A 25,502-nucleotide genomic window follows, 5' to 3' on the forward strand; every position below is an offset into this window, starting at 1 on the left:
GTGTGGATGTGTGTTTGTACGTGAGGATGTGTGTGGATATGTGTGTATGTGTGTGCGTGTGTGTGAGGACGTGTGTGTGTTTGGGGGTGTGTGTGTGGATGCGTGTGTGTGAGGATGTGTGCGGGTATGTGTGCAAGTGTGTGCGTGTGTTTGTGTGTGAGGATGTGTGTGTGTGAGGATGTGTGTGTGTGTGTGTGTGAGGGTGTGTGCGGGTGTGGCATTGAGTTGACTACTCAGGGCTCTCATCCCTTCTGTTCATAATGGAGGTTGGCAACTCCTGAGGAACCGGGGCTCAGGGGATTGAGTAGCGCGTCATCCTTAGGCCTGACTCACTGTCCTGAGGTGACACCTGTTGAGCCAGAGCATTGTCACCAGAGTCAGTCCTTTAAAGCAGAGATCCCCAAGGATTTCTGACCTTAAAGGAATGTCGCAGGTCCCCGCCAGGATGGAAATTTACTCGCCTCCTCGTTGTAAGAACTTACATACATACATTACATACATTAGGAGAGGGAAATTTGATGCCGGCAAATGACGAGCTAGGATGGGTAGGACTGGAAGGCCTCCCGTCACTCTGAGCAAGCCCGGACTCATGCTGTGCTCATTCTGGGTGGCTGATCCTTGAGACCCATGTTCTGTAAAAGGCGAATTTCCTGGTCTCGCTCTGCTAACTACGATGAGGTGAATTGAGTGAGAATCAGTGAGGGCCCCTTCTCCATGACAGAAGCGAAAAACACAGGCTTCTTCACCAGGGCGGACCATTGTGTTCCTATTGTCTACCAAACAGCTCTGCTCTCCAGGTCGGAGAGTGGTGCAATTGTTCACTAACTGCATTCTCTATTCATGCTTGCAATTAGTGAACAGAATCACGGGAAAACTGGACTGATACCAATTCTCACCCAGTGGTGCTACAAGTGCACTGCAAACCCTAGGGAAGCGTGAGACCTGTCTCTAAAGATAGGTTGAAAGTTTATGTGCAATTCACCTGCGCAAAGGGAAGGTGTAGGAATACACAAGAATGCACTTCCTTTAGCGAAACCATTTAATACACGGTGCCTTTATTGTACTAAAGGATGCCGCCAGCTCATCCTTTGAAGGAAATACCTGTTTTGGGGAGGGTCTAAAGTCACACACCTAGCAGCCGACAGGAGCTCCACAAAGCTCTGGTAATGGTAGGGAGGGGTGCTGGAGGGAGGATGCCTGCTTTTCAGTGGGAGGGGGACCACGTCAGGAAAGGGACCCCACTTTGAGAAGAGCTGCTGGGAACTGTGTTCTTTTACTTGTTCCTAAAAAGTAAATGAACCCCTCACTTGAGAAAGGAATTAACAGAGGGCTTCCAAAACGATTATCCCCCAAATCATGGCTGTCGATGGCAGAAATAAAAGCTCATGGTCTTCCAGTTCTTTCATCCCTCAACTAAAGAGCAAATGGCATAGAACAAAAGTTATACACCAAAACTAGAAAATACTCTACTGATAATTTCTTTAGGGACCTAAAATGGACTATGATGTTATAGATTGTAGACTCACTATTTATCCCATTTTCCTTTTATTTTCATCTGCTTAGTCGTATTGTACAGGCAGGGTTTGATTTCATTTTGAAGTAAAATATTAAACACAATGTCCTACTCATTCAATACTCTGAGAACTTGGGTTCAATCACAAAAATGAGTTGGGCTTAGTGAATGTTCCCTTTTTATCTCGTGGATCCTGGTATGCGGAAGTAGATCAATATTTGCATATCATGATCTAGCTGGATCTGCAATATAGACAGATAAATGTAAACCTAGACAGAGATAGATGTAGACCTATCTAGCTATCTTGCTCTATATCTATCCAACATGTTGAAACCCCCCGCCCCCACTAGAAATACAAAAAATTAGCCAGGTATGGTGGCGGGCGCCTGTAGTCCCAGGTACTCAGGAGGCTGAGGCAGGAGAATGGCTTAAACCTGGGAGGCATAGCTTGCAGTGAGCCAAGATCGTGCTACTGCACTCCAGCCTGGGAGACAGAATGAGACTGCATCTCAAAAAAAGGAAAAGAAAAGAAAAGAAAAGAAAGAAAGAAATATACGTGTATCAACAGGACAAAAATTCTGGAGTGTGTGAACTCATATACTTGCAATAAGCGTTTCTGGGTGATTGGATGGCTGATGCTTACAATATTTTCTATTTAGAAATTTTAGACATCCCTTTAGATGTTTTCCTGTCTATGTTTAAAATAAGGAACTAAATGAGTAAGAAAACAGCATTTGTACTGGAAGCAGAAACATTTACAGGAATGTGTAGAGGCAGTGAGCATGGATTCTATGCATCAATGCCAGGCCCCTTGAGTTTCCAACGTGTGTGTGTGTGTGTGTGTGTGTGTGTGCGTGCACTTATGTGTGTGTGTGGAGATAGAGAGAGAGAGGAAGAGAGGAGAGACTGCATTTGGGGATGTGGTAGGCACTGACTTGGGCTTGAGGGTGCCCAATCACACCTGTTTTGTGACATGGGCTGGCAGTTTCAGTTAAGGGGAGATTGAAGTGCCAGAGTCATTGGTGATTCCTTCTCACTTTTGTTCTGGGTCCACAGGTGACACCTGTGCTTGACAGCCCAGTACTCTGAGTTCTCTAAAGAAGAGGGCATTAAACCTGTACGTTCACATACCCTCATCTAAGAAAGGTTTTGTGCAACTTTTCCCTAAAGCATGTATATCTCATCATCATTACACATGTCATATTACACCTACCAGTGCCTGTGAACAAAGACACACACACATGCATTTGTTAAGGAAATAATTTTTGGCCCATGAAACCTGTAATTTGAAGTCCACAATGCATGAGTTAAAATATGTAAATGAGCTATGATACCCAGTATTGCATGGTACCAAATATTGTACAATGGCTATAGAAAACAACAACAGGCTAGCTGAGTATTTCGATGTGGAAGGTGGGAAGTGAAGGACTGACAAAAGAGTTGCATCTTCAGTGCACATTTCTATAATATGGGACATTTCATTAAATAAAGTTTGGAACTATCAGGGAAACCTCACGGTACAGACGTTCACACAAATGAGGTAGGAACATGGGCATTCACAAGACAATGTGCCGAGTTATGCTCTTAAGTTAGGAGCTCCAGTTATGTGTGTGCACATGGGCGCATCGGCAGTGCCTTAGAAGCAGGCACGTTGTCATGTGGACTGAGCTTCTGTGACGTGGTGTCCTTTCATATGTCTGTCTACACATTTCATATTCCATGCTAACCCATTTCATGTTATTTGAGAATCAGAAAAACACAGTAAAATGACAAGACTCACCTGTCATGTTTCCTCATTTTATCAATCTCATTGAGTACATTTCATTTCACAGAGCGGGGGTGGAGAGAGAGAGAGAGAGAGAGAGAGAGAGAGAGAGAGAGAGAGAGAGAGAGACTGCTAATATGGAATCCATGTGTCTTAGGGGGATGCTGTCAGGAAAGCGGTAGTTCCCAAGCTTCTGAAACAGAAAAAGACTAGCATACACTAAGTGGCATAACAGGGAGATTTTTTGAGATGCAAATGAAGGAAGAAAACAAAGATGACATCCACATGATGCCTGAGATGAAGATGTCGGTTCTGTCTGAAAAGGGCATGCACTCGAGAGTTGGGGAGGGGAACAGGATAAATCACTTGATTGGCTTAGTTTCCTATCTGTGTTTGGGTTTCCAGATTGACATTAGGAGTGCATAGGTCCTGAGCATCTGCACGTGGTGCCAGTGGGTGGCCAGAAGAACAGCGCACTTCAGGGGCACGGAGTCGGGTTGAAGGGTCTGCACGCCAGTGCTTGCAGTGTGAGCAGCAAGAGATCCAGCTCACAGAACCAAACCTGCCGCGATCCATGTCACACTGGGTAAGATTTCCCCATTTACTAAACATTCGCTTGCATTCACTTCATGCCGACATTTCACAGCGGAATTTTCCTTGCCCGTGGTTGTACAGACACTTGTTTTCAGGATAAGAGTCACGGATGGTGTCGGGAGGCAAAAGTTTAAAGCCACGGTAGAGAGGTGCAGATGGCAGCCAGTGACCGCTGCCTGCAGTGATCTTCACGACCGACGGTAGCCAGTAATCACCAGGATGAGCTCCACGCAGCTCTGGGTTACATGTTTGTGTTCTTGCACATGACACGGTGCCAACACCCAGCATCTGCATGTGGGAGACCTCCTCGGGCTTCCTGGGAAGCACAGGTCCATACTAGCACCCTAGAAATAAAAACATGAAGCATTTCCTCAGGTTGCTGCCCAAGGAGCCCAAAGGCGCAGAGTACTTCACAAGAAACGTGGGGTCCCTGCCAGGACACCCACCTCCCCATGCAGGTGTTCCTCAATATGGAATTGTCAAAATTAGCACAAGGCCTTGGGTTTGGTGTGTAATAAAGCTCCTGGGGACCTTCTGTATGATCCCAAATACTTGCCATCTGTCGATCCCTCTGGTCTAAGACTCGCTTGTCATGCTTCCTTATTTTATCAACCTCACTGAGCAGGGTGCTTCGCGTTTCACAAAAGGATGCTTTTCTGATACATTTCCGTTCTCCCTTTACCACGTTGCAGCATACTGCAGTATTGTCCATTGGAAACACGAGTTCAAGTGCCTCAGGGAGATTCAGGAGGAGGAACACAGCCCACCCACACTGCACATCCTTTGCAGTCCGAAGGCAAAGGATGCTCTGCAGAGCAGCTTGGTTTAGGAGAGACCTGCAGTAGCAGAGGGTGTGACAAGCAGACCCCTCGACCTCCTTTAGCTACCTGTTCACACACGACTCAGCTCATCATGGACTCTGAGTACGTCCTATGCTCTTGGAAAGGCCGCCTATGGCCAGCAAAGGTTCTGTGTACACGTGGGACTTCACCAAAAACGCAGCCCCAAAAGGCGATTTCTCTAGAAGTTCAAATCCTCGCCGTAGATGAAAAAATCAAGGTGAAAAGCACAGACGTGAAGACCCCAAGTAAGTCTGAAATGGAAGACATTGCCGCCTCTGCAGCGGCACAGACGAAGCTCAGTGCCCCACTCAGGGAGAAGATGGGGTACAGAGGAACCCTTCGGGTGGCCCTGGAGATTCTGAACGAGAGAACACATCTGGGTGGAGGAAGGAAACCACATGAACTAGAGAGCACCACGCCCTCTCAGCTTTCTCAGAAGGTGCCCGAAACACCAGCCAGTTCCGTCCCTCATGAAGACGATTGGAGATGCAAAGGCGACTTAAGGAAGAGTCTTGGGAAGAGGGAAACCCCAAGATCACCGACGATCCCTTCAGAGAGTAAGCGTGCTCTGCGGGATGAGAGGTCACAGGAGCCCACAGCCATTGCCCCTACTCCAGGCGCCCTGCGAGGGGACAGGTCAGGGGCTCCCAGGGCCATTGTCCCTACTCCAGGTGCCCTGCGCGGTGGCAGGTCACAGACACACCGGGCCATTGCCCCTGCTCCAAATGCCCTGCGAGGTTACAGGTCTTGGGTGCACAGGGCCATTGCCCCTACCCCAGGCTGCCTGTGCAGTGACAGGTCACGGGTGCACAGGGCCACTGCCCCTAAACCAGGCTCTCTGTGCGGGGACAGGTCACAGGTGAGCAGGGCCATTGCCCCTACTTTAGGTGCCAGGCGTGGTGGTAGGTGATGGATGCCAAAGGACATTGCCCCTACTCCATGTGGCCTGCGAGGTTACACGTCATGGGTGCGCAGGGCCATTGTCCCTACTCCAGGTGCCCTGCGAGGTTACAGGTCATGGGCATGCAGGGCCATTGCCCCTACTCCACGCGCACTGTGCTGGGACAGGTCACGGGTGGGCATGGGCGTTGCCCCTACTCCAGGTGCCCTACGCGGTGAAAGGTCACGCACGTCCATTGCTCCTACTCCATGCACCCTGCGTGGTGAAAATTCACGGGCGTACACCAGCCTTGCCCATACCCCAGGTGCTTTGTGCGGTGACAGTTCACGAGCAAGCAGGGCCAGGGCCATTGCCCATACTACATGCGCATTGTGCAAGATAGGGTCACGGGTGGGCACAGGCATTGCCCCTATTGCAGATGCCCTGCATGGTGACAGGTCACCAGCATGCAGGCCCGTTGCTCCTACTCCAGGAGCCCTGTGCTGTGACGGGTCACAAGAACTCACAGCCGCTGGTCCTACTCCCGGAGCTCTACGCACTGACAGGTCAGGGGCGAGCAGGGCCATTGCCCCTACTCCAGGCACTTTGTGCAGGGAAAGCTCCCAGGCGCGCAGGGACATTGGCCCTACTCAATGTGCACTGTGTGGAGGTGAGTCACAGGTGGGCATGGGCATTGCCCCTACTCCAGGTGACCTGCGCAGGGACAGGTCACGGGCAGGCGGGGCCATTGCACCTAGTCCATCCACACTGTTCGGGGTTGGGTCCCGGGTGGGCACAGGCGTTGCCCCTCCTGCAGGTGCCCTGCACAGTGACAGGTCACCGGCGTGCAGGGCCATTGCTCCTACTCTAGGCACGCTGTGCGGTGACAGGTCGCAAAAAGGCACGGCCACTGGTCCTACTCCAGGAGCCCTGCCCGGTGACAGGTCAGGGGTGAGCAGGGCCACTGCCCCTGCTCCAGGCACCTTGTGCAGTGAAAGGCCCCGGGCATGCAGGAGCATTGCCCCTACTCCGTGTTCACTGGGCGGGGCAGGTCACAGTGGGTATGGGCCTTGCACCTACTCCAGGCGCCCTGCTCGGTGGCAAATCAAGGAAACGCAGGGCCATCGCTATTACTCCCGGGGCCCTGCGTGGTGGCAGGTCACAGAAACGCAGGGCCATTGCTCCTACTCCAGGGGCCTTGCACGGTGACAGGTCACGGACTTATATGGCCATTGCTCCTACTCCAGGTGCCCTGCACGGTGACAGCTCACCAGCATGCCCGACCATTGCTCCTTCTTCAGGCACCCTGCATGGTGACAGCTCAGGAGAACGCACAGGGATTGCCCCTACTCCAGGCGCCCCGCACGGCCACGATGGCTCTTGGGCACACATGGCCATTGCTCCTACTCCAGGCACTATGTGCAGTGATAGTCCGCTGTCACACGCGGCCATTGCCCCTACTCCAGGGGCCCTGCAAGATGACAGGAAACACAATGCCATTGCTCCTACTCCAGACACCCTGCACGTTGACAAGGCACCAGCATGCAGAGCCATTGCTCCTACTCCAGGCGCCCTGGACAGTAACAGCTCACCAGCGCGCACGTCCATTATTCCTTCTCCAGGCACCCTGCATGGTGACAGGTCACCAGCGCACGTGGCCGTTGCTTCTACTCCAGTTGCCCTGAACGGCGACGGCTCTCAGGCGCACATGGCTATTGCTCCTACTCCAGGCACCATGCGCAGTGACAGCTCACCAGCATGCACGGCCATTGCCCCATCTGCAGGTTCCCTGCGAGGTGACAGGTCATGGAAACACAAAGCCATTGCTTCCACTCCAGGTCCCCTGCACCGTAACGGGTCTGAGAGATCACGGAAATGCAAGGCCATTGCTCCTACTCCAGGTGCCCTGCGCCGAAACAGGTCTGACAGGTCACGGAAATGCAAGGCCATTGCTCCTACTCCAGACACCCTGCGCGTTGACAGGTCACCAGCATGCAGGGCCATTGCTCCTACTCCAGGCACCCTGTACATTGACAGGTCGCCAGCATGCAGGGCCTCTGCTCCTTCTCTAGGCGCCCTGCATGGTGACAGGTCACCAGCACACACGGCCGTTGCTTCTCCTCCAGGAGCCCTGCATGGTGACGGCTCCCAGGTGCAAACAGCTGTTGCTCCTCCTCCAGGTGTGCTGCGCGATGACAAGTCACGGAAACGCAAGGCCATTGCTCCCACTCCAGCTGCCCTGCGAGGTGGCAGGTCTAACAGGTCACGGAAATGCAAGGCCATTGCTTCTACTCCAGGCACCCTGCACGTTGACAGGTCACCAGCATGCAGGGCCATTGCTCCTACTCCAGGCACCCTGTACATTGACAGGTCGCCAGCATGCGGGGCCTCTGCTCCTACTCCAGGCACCCTGGGTGGTGACAGGTCACCAGCACACAGGGCCATTGCTTCTCCTGCAGGAGCCCTGCATGGTGACGGCTCTCAGATGCAAACGGCTATTGCTCCTCCTCCAGGCGTCCTGCGCGATGACAAGTCATGGAAACGCAAGGCCATTGCTCCCACTGCAGGCACACTGTGCAGTGACAGCTCACGAACGTGCACAGCCTTTGCTCCTACTCCAGGCTCCCTGCATGCGGACAGGTCACGAGCACACCAGGCCATTACTCCTGCTTCAGGCGCCCTGCACTGTGATGGCTCAGGAGAAAGCATGGCCATTGCTCCTACTCCAGGCGCCCTACACGGTGACAGCTCTCAGGCACACAAGGCTATTGCTTCTACTCCAGGCGCTCTGCGCGGTGACAGCTCACCATTACGCACAGCCATTGCATCTATGCCAGGGGTCCTGCGCAGTACCAGGTCACGGAAACGCAAGGCCACTTCTCAGACTCCAGGCGCCCTGCGTGGTGACGGCTCAGGAGAACGCACGGCCGTTGCTCCTACTCCAGGCATCCTGCGCAGTGACAGCTCACCAGCGCGCATGGCCATTGATCTGACTCCAGGTGCCCTGGGCAGGGACAGGTCACGGGTGCTCATGGCCATTGCTCCTACTCCAGGTAGAATGCAAGCACAGGTGTTGCAAAGCTCCCAAGCCTGCCAGGATTCCCTGACACTTTCGTGGCATGGTTGTGAGAAAAAGGGCAAGAAAAGGGCAAAGCCCTCAACTCTTACGTCCCTGCCTCCCACAGTAACGGAGGAGGGTGCATCTCGGCCTCCAGGTCTCACCAGCCCTGCGCCCCCTGCTCTGAAGGAAGAGACAAGGGATAGCTGCCCAAAGAAAACCCTGATTGCTTTCCCAGAATGTTCTCCCTTCTCGGGGTATGTTCAGGACCCAGGAGAGGGTGCCCGGAAGCCAGGCTGGGCAGGCATGGCCACATCCTCTGGGTCCCGTCAGCACAGGCTGCCTTCTTCACTCCGGCTTGCCAATAGAAAAAGGAAGCCTCCGGGTACAGATTTTCAGAGGCGACCTCAAGGACCTCAGACCCCTGCTGACGCTAAGCTTGCTGATCCCGTCACCATGGTTCAAAGGGCTGGCAGTAAACAGGATAGGCAGCCTGCCAGCCTTGCTTTTCCACAGGAGCCATGTCCCATTGAAAGGGGAACGATGGTCTGGTTCAAATTTCAAGATCATCCGTTTTGGCCAGCAGTGGTCAAGAGTGTCAGCAACACAGACAAGACTGCAAGGGTGCTCCTGCTTGAGGCCAACCTGCACCGTGGAAAGCGGGGCATTCAAGTTCCTCTTCGAAAGCTGAAGCACCTGGATTGTAAGGAGAAAGAGAAACTGCTGAAGAGAGCCCAGAAGGCCTACAAGCAAAGTGTCAACTGGTGCTTCTCACTGATTTCCCACTACAGAGAAGGACTGGTCCGGGGTTCTTTCCGGGGCTCTTTCCTGGACTATTACGCCGCAGACGTCAGCTACCCAATCAGGAGAGCCATCCAAGAGGGAGACCTGCAGGTTGACTTTCCAAAGGTGAATTATGGAGACCTGGAAGACTGGGAGGAGGAGACCTCCCTGGGCGGGAAGAGGCCTTGCAAGAAAATCCTGCCGGACCGGATGAGGGCCGCTCGGGACCGAGACAACCAGAAGCTGGTGGACTTCATCGTGACGAGAAAGGGGGCCGACTCCCACCTTCTGGACATCTTGCAAGGCCGGAAGCAGTCCAGGTGGCTGACCGCGTTTCTGACCCCACACAGGGATTTGCTCTGCGTTGAAACATACCTGGAGGATGACGATCAGTTGGAAGTCGTGGCCAAGCATTTACAAGAAATCTACAAGCAAATTGACAAGACCATGCTGACTCTGATAAGGGATGACAAAGTCAGTTTTGTTCTGGAAGTTCTTCTCCCGGAAGCCATGATTTGTGCCATCGCCGCACTTGATGGGCTGGATTACAAGGCAGCAGAGGAGAAGTACCTGCGAGGGCCACCTGTGCATTACCGGGAGAAAGAGCTGTTTGACAGAAATATCTTAAAGAAGGCAAGAAGGGAACCAGTAACCACCCGTAAAGCTAATTAGCTCTCCCCCTGCACCCATACCTTTGCAGGGAGCCGCCTCCTTTCTAGAATTAATGAGAAAGCCTCCTCCCTTCCCCAACGCGTGTAAGTATGTTCTGGATATTCGAGACTTTGAGAACATGCACAATTCATCTGGGGCCCATCTCTCGCGTCTGGTGGTGGCACATTCATCACCATGTCTTCATCGCAAAGTCGTGAAGCGCTGTTTTCTTAAACGATTGCAAACCCTTGCGTTTCCCTCAACGTCTTTGGATGTGTAGTTGTCCTGATAGGTTTGAAGGACAAGAGCATTGATTTCCATAACATGTCTTTTGACTGGACTTGGTACTTTCATTTAGGACCTATATTCTTTTACACAAAAAGCCACTGGTATCAGCTTTTAAACAACAATAATTTTAAAGCCTAATGTGTATTTTATTTTATGGAAACATCGGTGAGACTTTTCATTCTTTTGGCGATACATGGATAGAAACTATCAGATTCCTTTTTCAGATAATTCCTGCCTTTTCCCTGCTACGCTTGTTTATTTTTTGAAAAGTAGCCCCCAGAGTTGAATCCCATGAGAGAGACATTTTCTCCTATGTTAACACGACCTTCCGATATGTCTTCAAAAATCAAGCTGCAGGCCAAACATGAAGTTGCCGAATGGCTTGCACATAGTCCAGATGTGCATGAGTGAAATCTCAGTGTGCGGTGAGTGTCTTGTCAGCCTCATGCAAGATTGTCGCTCTGCATTTCCCTGAAATTCCACACCCTCCTTCAACGGCTGAACCGTGTCCTAGAACAGGCTTCCGGCTGTCTTCATAACTGACAGTGATGGATCTTCTCCCTCTAGCTGTCGGTCCCCTGTGGAGGGCAGTTACAGACATCTCGTTCTCAGGCTGGCTACTCTCCACCTATGTGACTGGCCCGACTGCTTAGGAGCCCATCTACCTGCCCATAAATTGGAGGAAAGCCAGCTCCTTGTTCTGGATCCAGCATCCCCCAAGACTTGGCCATTTGTCTCAAAGCCACCAAGTTTCATCGTCCGACTTATTCATGGGCTAGCTCCAACAGGTCCCAACAATCTAGACGCAGGCCGGTAAGCCATTCTGGGCTGCTAGAGAAGGAGAGGCGCCAGGGCTGGGAGTTGGAAAAATGGGTCTCAGAGGCAGCCTTCATTCTGCTAAGTGGGACCGGCCCTTGGCAGAATAATATTAAACAGATGCAATTCAGACCTAAGTTGTGAAGGCCACAGGTTGCTAGGCTAACTTGAAACAAGATGCTTTTTGAGGATAAATGTTATGGAAAAGCCAGTTTGTTGTTCAAACTTGATGTTAAAATCAACGTGAAGGCCTTAACATGAACCCGAGTCCTCTTTTCGTTCTTAGAGGAAGTCACCTGTTCTCATGAGACCATGTTATGTGTTCACATGGCCATGTGTTTGGGCAACATTGGCAGAGGAGCTGTTTGGAGTCACCTTAAAACCATTGTGTCTCTCACCTTGAGCTACGGCTGTGTCATGCTTGAGATTGTCCAACTCCACAGGTGGAGTGTCTAGGAAATATATAAACACACTTCCAGAGCAATAGTAGCTTGGAAATTCTGACAAAATTTTAGAAGAGAGGCTTCCAAGTGGTGTATACATCAGGCCCAATGGAACCCTCTCTACACTCTGCCTGAGTGTGACCAAGACTCCTGGACACACTGCCTGGACAGTCCGTGTGACATCCTCATGGCCCTGGCAATTATTTGGAAAAGACCACCTCCGTGCTCTGTGTGGACCTCACCCACCGAGACAACACACTTTAGTTACTCCACAACACTGTGTCTCCGAGTCCTACATATCACCCGAGTTCAGCTTTCTCGTGAAGCCATGTTTATCTCTAGGTTCTAACATTGCTTTACTACCCCAGTCATTCATTCCTGACCTCACGTCAGGTCGGGAGAGCAAGTGAGGTGTGGTTGAAGGCTCTGCTCTGAAGACGGACTTCAGGTGCCGTAGAAACAGATGGAAATGTGGTGACTCAGGTGACAACCTAATCTCTAAGGTAACAAGCATGCACTGCTTCCTCCTGTCAGTGAGAAATACTCACCAACGTCATGGGCCGACTGACTGTTTTTCAGAGCAGAGCCCCAGGTTCACCCAACTATGTGAGATCATAGGTGCCTGCTGGCTTGGGGTGATGGGAGGGGACCAGGTCTCTCTTGGATGTCACTGACACTTGGAGCATCTATTGAAGAGAGGCAGACACGCCTCGGACATGCATCTATTCTCCTCCTCCTTGAATCAGGGTCACTAAAAGGCCTCCAGGGCCTGTGGGTGGGTTGAGGGATGTGTAGACTCTGAGATCCCTTCCAGCCTGAGCAGATGCTGCGGCCCCTCCATGATTGCCGTGAGCTGGATCTCCACCACAGGTGCCTGTGTGTCTGATGACAGAGCCCAGCCTGTCACCCACCCTGACCCGCTAGGTTAAGGTGACCTCCTCCTCTCCAGTCAGAAGGCAGACTTGCTGCACATCAGGCCCTGATCTTAACTGTTGCTTGGCAGAGCTGCACACACAGAGATGGCTCACACCACATTCATAGGTCTCTATATCCAAGTAAGCAACTGATGGGGAAAGAGGGGAACCCTCAGATTTGTAAGTGTGATGACCATGAGAATTTTGAATACCTAGAATCTCCTGAACCCTCACCCTGGCATTAGCAACCACCTAACTCTTTCTAATTGGGGAGCAATCCCCTTATCCATGGAGGCTCTGTAAAGACCTCGTCCAAGGGAGCTGCCGTAAAAGATGTTGCCTTGTTCAAGCCTGTAATTCCAGTGCATTGAGAGGCTGAAGCAGGAGTATCGCTTGAGTCTAGGAGTTGGAGACCAGTCTGGACAACATAGTGAGACTCTGTCTCTACAGTAATAAATATTTAAAAGCTAGCTGGGTGTGATGGTACATGCCTATAGTCCCATCTACTCGGGAGCCTGAGGTGGGAGGATTGCTTGAGTTCAGGAGGTCGAGGTTGCAGTGAGGTATGATGGCACCCTTGCACTCCAGCCTGGGAGACAGAGCAATACCCAGTCTCTAAGAAAAAAAAACAAAATTGCTTGTCTTACCTAACATTCCTCCCACGAACTTTCATCATTATGACAAGTGCAAAGTATGAATAGGAAAGATCACAGCACAGAAAAGAAATGCGGTTTCTGTTTGGGTGGGAAACACCTCATATTCAGATAACCTGCAGAAGCTGGCTAGGATGCCCTGGCATGACCTGGGACAGCATAGCTGGGAATGGATTTTGAGCACGCGGGACCAGCAAGACAGTGGACAGAATACAGTTCAATAGAGGGGAGAGTGTATTTACATGGGAGCAAGAAGCTATAAGGTGGGGTTCCCCGTCCTGGGGCTGGCCTCAGATCCTGCTGGGCTGGCTGCTTCACGTTTGGACAACAACAGCCTGTGGTAAATTATGTGGAGTTATGGGAACCGCCTTGGCAGATTATTGACCAACTGGTGAGAGGGTTGAGGGGAGAGCAGTATTAGATCTGATTCATTATTTGAGACCAGAGGCCCCACCTGTGAACGTTGTTCCCTTTGAGGAATCTGCTAGTGGAGGGTGGCCCCAGCATCTTTGAGAAGCTCTGCTTTGACTCTCCTCTCAAAACAATGGTTGGAAGCAAGCGACGCCGCCATGGAACTGGCAGACAATGAGAGGATTCTCAAATGGCGGGGTCCAGACAGTGACACAAAATTATCAGGGCTCAGGTGGGCACCATTGCCGTACTGGGCAGCACAATCAGGGTGGGGTCAGGCTCATTTGACGAACAGGGGCCTGTGGCAACGTCACAGATTGTAGTATCTCAGGGTCTGGATGTAGGGACAGCTGACTGGCCTATGACTTGATTTTTCTTAAAAGACAAACATGAGCTGGCAAGCAGAAGGCTGATGTTAGCGGCTGCAGTGGAAAACGGTGGTCCCCCACCAAAGGTCCAGACCTGTCCGTTCGTTCGTGGGCCCGGAGCCCACTGATGGAAGTGGAGGTCAGAAACACTCAGCCACACATTCCCCCAGAGAACCTGTAGTCATTCACCAAGGTAAATAATGCAGTTCTGTCTAAAGTTCTTCTAACCGGGGATCCAATAGTTCTTTGGATCCATCCCAAGTTTGTTTCCCTCAGGACCTAGTTGCCAATGATGTACTTTGCATGTTGCATCATCTTCATGTTGGTTCAAGCAACATTACATAGAAAGGTACATATGGGAGCCTACTAAGCTGCTCCCTCTTTACAATATAGGAACATAGATGTAATACCGCTTCTATGGTAAAAACAAAGAGAAGACCCAAATTTCTAAGTCAGAAATGAAAGCAAGGACATTGCTACTTACCTTACAGGGATTACCAAAAAGACTCTAAGAGTATATCATGAACAATTTTGCATTAAGAATGAATCTAGAGGAAATAAGCAAATTATTAGAAGCACACAACTAACAAACAGGCTCGTAAAGAAATAGAAATTCTCTATAGACCTACAACAACAAAAGAGATTGGTTTTGTTACCAAAAATCTCAGAACAAATAAAAGCCCAGCACCAAATGGCTTCACCAGTAAACTGTACCACACCTTTAAAGAAGAATTAATATAACTCCTTCTCAAACTCTCCCAAAAAATAAAAGAGGAGGGGAGTCTTCCCAACTCATTCTATGAGGCCAGCATTACCATGACACCAAAGGAAGACAGAGACACCATAACAAAACTACAAACAATAATCCTTAGGAAAACAAAGTTTAAAAGTCCTCAAAAAAGTAAAACAAACTCTAGCAAATACAAGAGGCTGAGGCAGGGAGATCTCTTGAGCCCAGGAGTTTAAGAATGCAGTAAGCTATGATGGTACCACTGCAGTCCAGCCTGGGTGACAGAGTTAAACGCAATCTCTAAAGAAAAAAAAATAACCAGTAGCAAACAGAATTTGGCAGCATCGTAACAGGGTTATGCACCATGACCAAGTGAGATTTATTGCAAGTGAGATTTGTGTGAGGGTGGTCCAACATGAAAAGTAGACAATGTAATACACCACTTTAATAAAATGAAGGAAACAAACCATGTGATTATCTCAAATGATGTGGAAAAAGCATCTGAGAAAACCAAACACTGTTTCATGATAAGGACACTCAGAAAACTAAGAAGAGAATTTCCTAAACATGAAAAGGGTCATTCATGAAAAATCCACAGCTAACATCACACCTGATGGTGAAAGAATAAAAGCTTTCTCCCTAAGATCATGGCCAAGACAAGATGTTCATTTCACCACTTCTAGTCAACATTTTACTTGAGGTTGTAGCCAAAGCAATTAAGAAAAAAAAAAAAACAAGAAAAAAGAAAAGAAACAAACGACATCCAACTTGGAAAAGAAGAAATAGAGTGGCCCAGACTCATAGATGGCATGATCTTATGTATAGAAACTCCTAAAGAATCCACCAAAAAAAGCCATCAGAGCTAATGACAAAGTCAGCAAAGTTACAGGATACCAGATCAACATGCAAGATCCATTTGCATTTCCATACATTATGAACAATTTGAATAGGAAATTAAGAAAACACTTCTATTTACCATAACCTTAAAGAGAATAAAATAGGAATAAATTTAGCCAAGGAGATGTACACTGAAAACCACAAAACACTGTTGAAAGAAGTGAAAGACCTAAACAAGTGGAAAGCCGTACTGTGTCCATGGATTGGAAGATGTAATGTTGCAATAATACAGCCTCTTGGGCAGAGGGCAGTTCCTCTCCCCGCATGACTCATGCCCTGCCCATACCCTGTGGAATGGGTGCCTCCCAGCTTCCAAGCCCCACACCTGCCTCGGAGCACCTGCCGACACCTGCCGGGACCTGAAGACACAGGACCCTTGCCCCATTGCAGTCAGTCACCCGCACACCTCCCTGTCATCTCCCATGCCTGGTCTTCACCACCCTTTCTGTCTTGGCTCCTCAGGCCTCTGGAATCCTCATCTAACTCCCTGCTCTCTCCATCCTTTGCATTTCTCAGCTCCTAGAGTCTTTTCAGCCATGCGACCTCAGCCACTGTTACACCCTCTGCTTCCTACCACCAACACCTGATGCCAAGGATCCCACCCTCTGACCACCCCTTTTATCTCTCCTACACACTCACTTGATTCCCCAGCAATCACTTAGCCCTACTACTACCTCTCCCACCTTCTGCTTGTCTCCATCCCAGAAGGCATTATGATCGATCACTCCTCACGCCACTCTCCTCACGTCACACTCACGCGGCCAGACCCCAGCGCAACCCTGCCAACTGGTTTCCTTTTAAATGCATCACTGCTCCTCTCGCGTTGCTCCTTAGAGCCACCCAGTAATCCTACTCCATTTTCCTGGTCAGTTCACTCTCCCCCTCCGCCGATTCTCATGGTGTCCCCTCTTCTAGCCCAGCACTTTCTTCTCCCCATCACCTCAGTTGATCTTCCCAGTATGCACTAATATCACGCACCTCCAAAGAGCAGGAGCCTCTCGTGCTCCCACATCCCACTCCCGCCATTTTCCTCTCTCCCCTTGCACAGAATTGCTCCTTGGGAGGGCTTTTTCCCTCTCCCTCCCTGTCTGCACCTCCTCCCCTCCGGATTCCTCTTGAGCTCACTTGTCTTACGGCTTCTTCTACACATACCACTTGTATTACAGCTTCTATACGTGCCTTGCACTGTCGTGGCTCTGGCCAAAATCCCCAGTGACTTTTCTCTCGCTGAATCCAACATCGCCCTCTGCTCTCAAACCCTTCATTAACATTCGATGTAATTGAGCACGCCTGCTTTTTCAAGCTGTCTCCACCTGGCTTCTGGGACATCACATTTTCTGAGGCTGTGTGACCAGAAGTGCAAGCCATAAACAAAGAGGAAGACAGTATTGTTTTCCACTCTCTTTGACTCTAGTCGGGCCACACCTACAGTGCTGCATCTCTGGTCACCACAACATTTTAAAGGGGAACACGGACAAAAGCCAGTCCCTACACGAGAGTGATCGGAGTGAAAAAGGAAATCCAAATTGTGTCCCCAGAAAAGCCAAAGGAATGTGGGACACTTCTCTTGAAAGAGAAGACACGGACACGCCTTTGGCCAATTGGGTGTGACTCACAAGAGAACTGGACTTCTGCCCCCACCGCACTAGCACCAGAAGCCAGGACCAGAGAGGAAGAGACAGTTTCCCCACTAGAGAACTGGCAGCCCCAACGGCAGCCGTCAGAGAAGGGAAGCTGCCGCGAGGGTCCCGAGATCACTGCGACCCGCTGCCTGAGAAGCAGAGCAGAGTCCAGAGCAGCTGCAGTGCCTGGACTCTGCTGGCCGGGGTGGGGCACTTGAGGAGGGACTTGTGCAGGGTCAGGGGGCCCATGAGTGCCCGGCCCAAGGCAGGGCTGCACGTGCACCGGGCAAGAGCCGGGCAGAGGGCCTGGAGGCCCAGGCCAGCCTGGGTGCAGACAGTGCCTGGACCCCACATCAAAGACAGACATCTGGCGGGACACCAAGCAGGTCACCCCTCGGCAATGACGACCACGCCCTGAAGGAAGGAGTACTACTGTAGTCCTGCCCAGGCAAAGCCCAGAACTGCCCTTGGGGAAGAAGCAAGGCTAAGACAGATTGGGGGCGGGGGCTGAGCCCTGACCAATAAGAGGGACAGAGGGACTGTCAATCAATGGAGCATCCCTCTTCTGTCTTTCAAGTGCATCACCCTCTTCGAAGCCTTCCTGAGGACTCATGGGAAAACTTTCTGGGAAATTCCAGGGGTGCAGTCACAGTGCTCCAGAGCCACGTCCAGAACTGCTGTGAGGCCCTGCAAATCCGTGAGCTGCCCCCGGGGTTGAGACGGCGGGGCACACAAGAAGGCTGGGCCTGAGGCGCTCCCTCCACCGCCTGCAGGCTCCCGCCCTGGGGGCGGTGGGCTGGAACAGGCGTGTTCTTTCGTGTTTCTGCATCCCCGGGTCTGACTCACAGGGAGACCAGCCGGAGTGGGGGCCCCAGGGCCAGGGTGGGGGCGGTCTCACACTGTGAGGCCCCGTGCCCACCTTCTCCAGCAGCAGGACCCTAGCAGAGGGCCTCCCCACAGGCCCGGGGGCCCATCCCACCACGGGAGGGCGGGAGGGCGCTCCTCAGCGGGTGTCAGCTGCCCTGGGGCTGCACACACAAGGCAGAGGCAGCCCAGCTGCAATGGGAGGGGAGCATCCGGCCGCCCCAGGGAGGAGCTACAATGCTGGGGGGAAAGGCCTCAGGCACAGGGACACGGAAGCAGCCTGGCCATGTGGCTGTGCGAGAGGGGTGAGTGCTTCTCTCTTCCACCCCACCCTCTGCCTCCCTCCCGAGGTGGTGGGGGGCGGTCTGTCAACTGGGAGGCAGGCAGGCCAATCCGCTGGCCCAGCTGCAGCACAGAGGCCCACTAAAGGCTAGAGCGGCCCAAGTGGCTTCTGAAGGGGAGGGGAATGCTGGGAGGCGGTGGGGCTGGAACGGTGGGGCTGGAACGTGAAGCTGCAGAGGTCAGAAGGGCCTAGGGGCAGAGAGGGAGAGAGAGGGTGGGAAGGAGAAGCAAGTGCCACACTCCCCTGCCTGCAGGTGGGCCCCATGGTGACTTGGGCCCCCAGCAGGCCTAGTGACAAAAGGCCTCCCAGGGCTCTTGGATAAGCCTGCTCAGGGGTCGGGGGGCGGGGGGTCAAGGAGACCTTGGGGAGGTGGGGGAGGCCTGCTTCTCTCATTTGTTACCAAGGAGGGGCCCCAGGCTTGAACGAGCCCTTGCCCCAGGAGACAGGCACGTGGTGAGTGGGGCTGGTGGGCCAGTGTCTTCACAGACATCTCAGGGTGGGGTCAGCCCCGGTGCCAGCCACCGGACACACAGAGAGGTAGGGGCCAATGCCCACACNGGGCTCTTGGATAAGCCTGCTCAGGGGTCGGGGGGCGGGGGGTCAAGGAGACCTTGGGGAGGTGGGGAGGCCTGCTTCTCTCATTTGTTACCAAGGAGGGGCCCCAGGCTTGAACGAGCCCTTGCCCCAGGAGACAGGCACGTGGTGAGTGGGGCTGGTGGGCCAGTGTCTTCACAGACATCTCAGGGTGGGGTCAGCCCCGGTGCCAGCCACCGGACACACAGAGAGGTAGGGGCCAATGCCCACACTATCCAGGAGCCCACAGTCTCCCAGAGGAGATGCAAGGGAGGGCTCACCATCACCCTGAAGGTCTAAAGGCGCTGAAACAGACTGGACTCAATTAACTCTCAAATCTTCCCTCCAGAACAAAGGCCCCACTGAGCAGAAACTTCTGGGAATAGAAGACAAGTAAAGCAAGACAGGCACAATAGGGGCAAAGAGAAGAGAAAGTCCAAATCACAGTGGAGAGGGAGAACAAACGGAGAACGTATAATAGAAAGTAAGCAGACAGATGCTCACAGTTCTCACAGTCACCAGAAGAGAGTGCCCTTCATACGTGAAATCAGAAAACCTAGCCTCTCCCACCCTTCCACAAGTGCAGAAGGACGAATCTCATGGGAAAACCAGTTGACAAGAGGATCAAAGACAAATCCCGTACCAAGTTACTAAAAGAAAGAAGAGAATAAGGAGCGGAATAACATCCCTCCAGGTGAAAAAAGCATCCCGGAAAGACGTGCACAGAACAGGTGAAACTGTAATCCTTTGTTTTAAAGCAAGCTACGGACCTTAAGAAAATGATTCAACACATGAAAGAGAAACGTAAATCAGAATGTTAAAAAGCAACTCAGAAATGAGGCGAGAGGCTCAGGAAAGCATGGTAAATTTGAAAAGGCCTGGGAAAGAATTATAAATAAAAGATTCTCTAAATGTTCACACATTAAGACCCTTTCATAAAAGGCCCCCAAGAATGAATACCTACGGCATATAACGCCCTAAATAGAAAAAGAAAAGAAGGGCGTATGTTTAAATGAAAAGATGAATGAATAAAGAGATGAAGAAGATTTGAGAGAAAAATGACAAATACACAAGGCAGGCAACATGAATCTAGCATGCATGTAATAGGAGTCCCCAAAGACAAAAACCAAAGCAACAGAAAAGAGGAAGGGCTAAAATGTGTAATTCAGAATAAATAAATGAATAAATAAAAACACCTTCCTGGGGAAAAAAGGATGAAAGCCCAGACTGAAGGAGCACACCATGTACGTGGGGAAACCAGCCCAGAACAAGCAAAACCAAAACATGTTCTCACACAATGATTGAAATGTAAAGAAAAAAAAGTCTCTGGACAGTCAGCCACAGAGAATATGTGTATAATAGAAAGAAAGTTAGATTATCCTCAAAGTGGTCATCAGAAAGCCTTCTGCTAGAAGAAAATGTAAGATAATAAAGAAAAAAATCTGAGCAAAGGATTTTGTACCCAACCAAGCTGACTTTCAAAGTGTAAGTTCCGCAAGTTCTCACCGATGTGCAAAAACTTGAAGAACAGTGCTGCAATAGCTCCATTCTTAGGAATCTACTAGAGCAAAATGACTGGAGGGGCATCAGTGAAAACTGGCGGTGAGTATGAAATACGTGTTTCCATGCGGGATTAAAGAGGACTGAAGGCCACAAGGGGGCGAGGGGAAACTTTAGCGGTGATCCGTACCTCAGCCAGGCTCCATACAGTGCAGCTGGACAATGAAAGGGGATAGGGAAAGAGCAGATGCACCTTTTTCATTTTTTTTTCAATCTCTCCTCTGTAATCACATTCATGAAAGGCTGGTTTTGATACTTTTTTAAATTGACGCATCATAATTGAACATTATTATGGGGCACAGAGTGATGTTTCAATACATATGACTTATAGTAGTGATTAGATCAGGGTCATTAGCATACCGGTCATCTCAAGCATGTATCATTTCTTTGTGTTGGGAACATTCCATGTCCTCCTTCTGACTATTTGAAACTCTCCATCACTGTTGACTACAGTCATCCTACAGTCCTGTAGAGCACTAGAACTTTCTCATCCTATCTGGCTCTAATTTTGTATTCTTTAACGAATGTCTCCCTATCTCCCACTTCCCTCTACCCTTCCCAGCCCCGAGTACTCTCTGTTCTACTCTTTACTTCTAGGACATCAACTTTTTTAGCTTCCACAAATGAGTGAGCACATGTGGGGTGTATTCTTTCTGCTCCCGGCTTATTTCACGTAACATAGTGTCCTCCAGGTCTGTTGACAAGTTCCCACAGATGATAGGATCTCTTTCTTTTTATGGCAGGATAGTACTCCATTGTGTGTAAGTACCACATTTTCTTCAGCCCTTCATCTGATCTTGGCTATTGTGAACAGTGCTGCAACCAACATGGGAGTGCAGATATCTCTTCAATATATTGATTTCCATTCCTTTGGATATATACCCAGTGGCGGGATTGCTGGTCATTCTATTTTTAGTTTTTGGTTTTTTGAGGAACCTCCGTACTGTTCTCCATAGCAGCCATACTAATTTACATTCCACCAACAGTGTACCAAGGTTCCCCTTTCTCAACAGCCTCGCCGGCGTCTGTTATTGCCTGTCTTTTTGATACGAGCCATTTTAGCTGGGATGAGCTATCACCATGTGGTTTTGATCCACATTTCCCTGATGATTAGTGACGCTGGGCATTTTTCCATATATTTGTGGGCCATCTGTGTGTCTTCTTTTGAGAAATGTATGTTCAGATCATTCGCCTATTGTTAAATCAGATTGTTTTGTTGTTTTGTTGTTGTTTTTCGCTGTTGAAATATTTGCGTTATTCATATAGTCTGGATATGAATCCCCTGTCAGATGAGTAGTTTACAAATAGTTTCTCCCATTTTATGGGTTGTCTCTTCATTCTGTTGATTATTTCCTTTGCTGTGCAGAAGCTTTTTAGTTTGATGCGCTCCCAGTTGTTTATTTTTGCTTTGGTGGCCTGTGCTTTTGTGTTTTCATTCATACAATCTTTACCCAGAGCAAAGTCCTGAAGCATTTACCCTATGTTTTCTCCTAAGAGTTTTAGAGTTTCAGGTCTTACATTTTGTTGTTCTGAGAATGTTTTGTGTATAGTGTGGGGTACCACAAATGAGTATGTTGTATTCTGATGCATATATAAGCATATGTAAAATAGATAAACTCACCCTATAGTCTTGAACATTGTTGGAATTATCATCTCTATAGATTAGGAGACATTTTATCTTTAATGTGCACGTGTGCATGGGTGTGTGTCTGTGTATAATTCCCAGCGCTGAACCCTGAAGAGGTCTAGAAATAATGATCAAATCAGCAGCAGCCAGCCTCCATGGCATCCAGATTGTCCCTGAAATTCCACACACTGTGTGTGTGTCTGTGTGTGTGCATGTCTGTGTGCATGCGTGTGTCTGTGTGCATGTGTGTGTGTCTGTCTGTCTGTCTCTGAGTCTGTGTGCATGTGTGTGTCTGTGTGCGTGTGTGTGTGTGCATTGTGTGGGTGCATGTGTGTGTGTGCGTTGTGTGTGTGCATGTGTGTCTGTGTGTGTGTGCATGTATGTGTGTGCGTTGTGTGTGTGCATGTTGTGTGTGTGCGTTGTGTGTGTGCGTGTGTGTCTGTGTGTGTGCATGTATGTGTGTGCGTTGTGTGTGTACGTGTGTGTGTGTGCGTTGTGTGTGTGCATGTATGTGCCTGTGTGTGTGTGTGTGTGTACATGTGTGTGTGTTGAAATCACCAGGAATTAGAATAGGAGTAGCACAGAGATAGCAAGCAGGAGCTAAGATCATCAAGAAACCATGGCGAGTAACCCAGGCTTCGTTACTCAACATTAACATCACTGGGAGTGGCCGATGCCGTGGGAAGACTTTCAAAACTGGGCTTTGTGTTTTCATTTCGGGGAGGAGGAAGGGAGAACCACCTGGAGCCTGCAATGAGGAGCATGGACAGGACCTACCCCACCTCCGGGGCCTGTCAGAATAAGTCACATGAAGAGTTTGCACTTGTTTGTAGGTGCAAAGTGATCCCAAGCTTGAAACTATTTTTTTTTCACAAAGCATCGGTCCACAATCATCTTTCCTTCCAGCGAGGCAGCAGCCTAACCGGTCGCCTCAGCACTGCTCCGTCACCACGCCCTTTTCTTGTCTTCAGCCTTAACGTTAGCCTATGGGGTCAAGTTTGGTACGTGACCAGGGCAATCCTCCACTTCCTGACATGACTGATGTAAAGGTCGAATGCTGGGTTTCACTTCATTTCAACTGGAAAACCACCACCTTTGCCCAAAAGCCATCCTTGATGCTGCCGCCCAAAGGTGGACGGAAATCGTGTGATCCGTGAGAGTATGGCGGGTTTCCCATCATTTCCTTTGAGAAAGACAAAGATCATTCAGGGTCCCGAAAGTGTCGTAGGGGTGGTCGGTAGAATAATGTTCCCTACCCACCCTCAAAAGTGTCTATGTCCGATGCCTGTTACCTGATGTAGCAAAAGAGGCTTTGCAGGTGTGATTAAATTAAAGATCTCGAGATGGTGCTTCTCCTGGAGCATCCAGGTGGCCCAGAATCATCATGAGGGTCCTCAAATGGTGAAGAGGGAGGCAGAAAGCTCAGAGTCAGATATGTGACCACAAAAGCACAGGTTGGAATGACGAGGCCGTGGGCCAAGGACTACAGCAGGAATCTAGAAACTGGGAAAGGCAAGGAACAGAGTCTCCTCCAGGGCCTCCAGAAGGAACGCAGCCCTGCCCATAACTTGATGGTGGCCCAGTGAGACCCATGTGGGACTCTGGCCTCAAGAACTGTAAGATTTTACGTTGGTGTCATCTTAAGACACTCTATCTGTGGCAATTTGTGACAGTAGTGACAGAAAACTAATACAGGGTCTGTTCAGAGAAGTGATTATTGATCTTCTACTTATCTCAAGAGGTATCGGGATTCTGAGGGCAGAACCAAATCCATGGTCCCGGCCCCTCCCTGGCACCCGGCACAGGGTCTTCCACGTTACCAGCCCGGATCAAGTGCTGAGAGTATTCTAATTAAGGTAAGTGGAGATTACATTAGAATAAAGCGATAGCTATCAATGGGAAACATTCCTCTGTTTTCCCTAGATGTGTTGTATTGTCATTATGATGATGATTACTATATACTGCCTTGTGGACTTACCTCTCATATCACAACCTACCTTTGAGAATGTGATTTAATTTCCTTTATGTCCATCTTACATCCCCAGTGAATTGCTCGCTACTCCCTGGGTGGGGAAAGAATTCTTAGCTGGACTTCTCAGCACCTCGCAGGACAGACACATCCTGCTCCGTAAGCTCCTGTACAGGCTTCCCGGGGCTGCCATAACAAAGTACCGAAACCTGGGAGACCCCACAGAAACAGATGGTCTCGCCGTTGCGGATGCCGGAAGCCTGAGGTCCAGGTGATGGCAGGGTGGATCCCTTCCGGGGGAATGTGAGGGCAGCATGTGCCCCAGGCCTCTCTCCTTGGCTGGTAGGTGGCCATCTTCTCCCTGTGTCTCTTCACATCATCGTCCCTCTTTCTGTGTCTGTGTCCAAATGTCCCCTTTTTCTCAGGACGCCAGTCATATTGGATCGGGGCCCACCCTAACGGCTTCGTCTTAATTAGTTACACTGGCAGTGACCCTATTTCCAAATAAGGCCACATTCTGAGATCCTGGGGATTAGGACTCCAGCATATTTTTTGCAGGGCAGGGTGTGTGTGTGTGTGTGTGTGTAGGGGGGTTGCACAATTACACCCACAACAGCCTCCAAACAGTTGTTGATTGCAGTCACTACATCAGCCGTGCAGGGATATAATTATTGCCTCCCATATTGGAAATCCAGTCTAATTCCCAAACAATGCATTTCCTTTTCCTGGAACATGGGTCATGTTGGGGGAAAAAGGGAATCCTCACCAAATCCCACACCCCCCACCCTCCCGCCGCCACACACACACACACACACACATTGTGCAGGGGCTCAAGGAATGGCTGGCAAATAAATGAATGAAGTCTGTCATGTTCAAACAGTGGTGACTGCACACCCACGGTCACTGAGGGGCTGAGATGTGAGAAGCTTATCAGGCTGTCGGGCCCTGAGAGTTGAGCAGCTGTGGCTCTGACACAAGGCCAGGCCTTGGGGCAGATGAGAGGGACCCCAAGCCCGGGCCTGACGGAGGCGTCCCTTAGCCCAGCACGTCCTCAGCCTTGGGGATCATGAACCCCTTTGAGAACCGGAAGGGGGCAAGGGCCCTTCCGTGGAAACAGACATGTATGCACAAGACCCCCAGAAGGGTGCCTTCTCTGGCCAGGCAGTCACAGGCACCCTGGCCCCATCTGTGGTCCCAGCTGGCGCCTGACTTCCGAAGGTAAGCTCTATGTTATTTCCATGATGATACTTCGTCATTGTACTAGGACCTGGGGAAGAATCGGAGCAAAACAATCAATGACTTTGTCTAGTAAAATAATTTTATTTTCTATTTCAAAGT

This window comes from Rhinopithecus bieti, unplaced genomic scaffold (assembly GCF_001698545.2).
Source record: "Rhinopithecus bieti isolate Rb0 unplaced genomic scaffold, ASM169854v2 scaffold_24220, whole genome shotgun sequence".
NCBI lineage: Eukaryota > Metazoa > Chordata > Mammalia > Primates > Cercopithecidae > Rhinopithecus > Rhinopithecus bieti.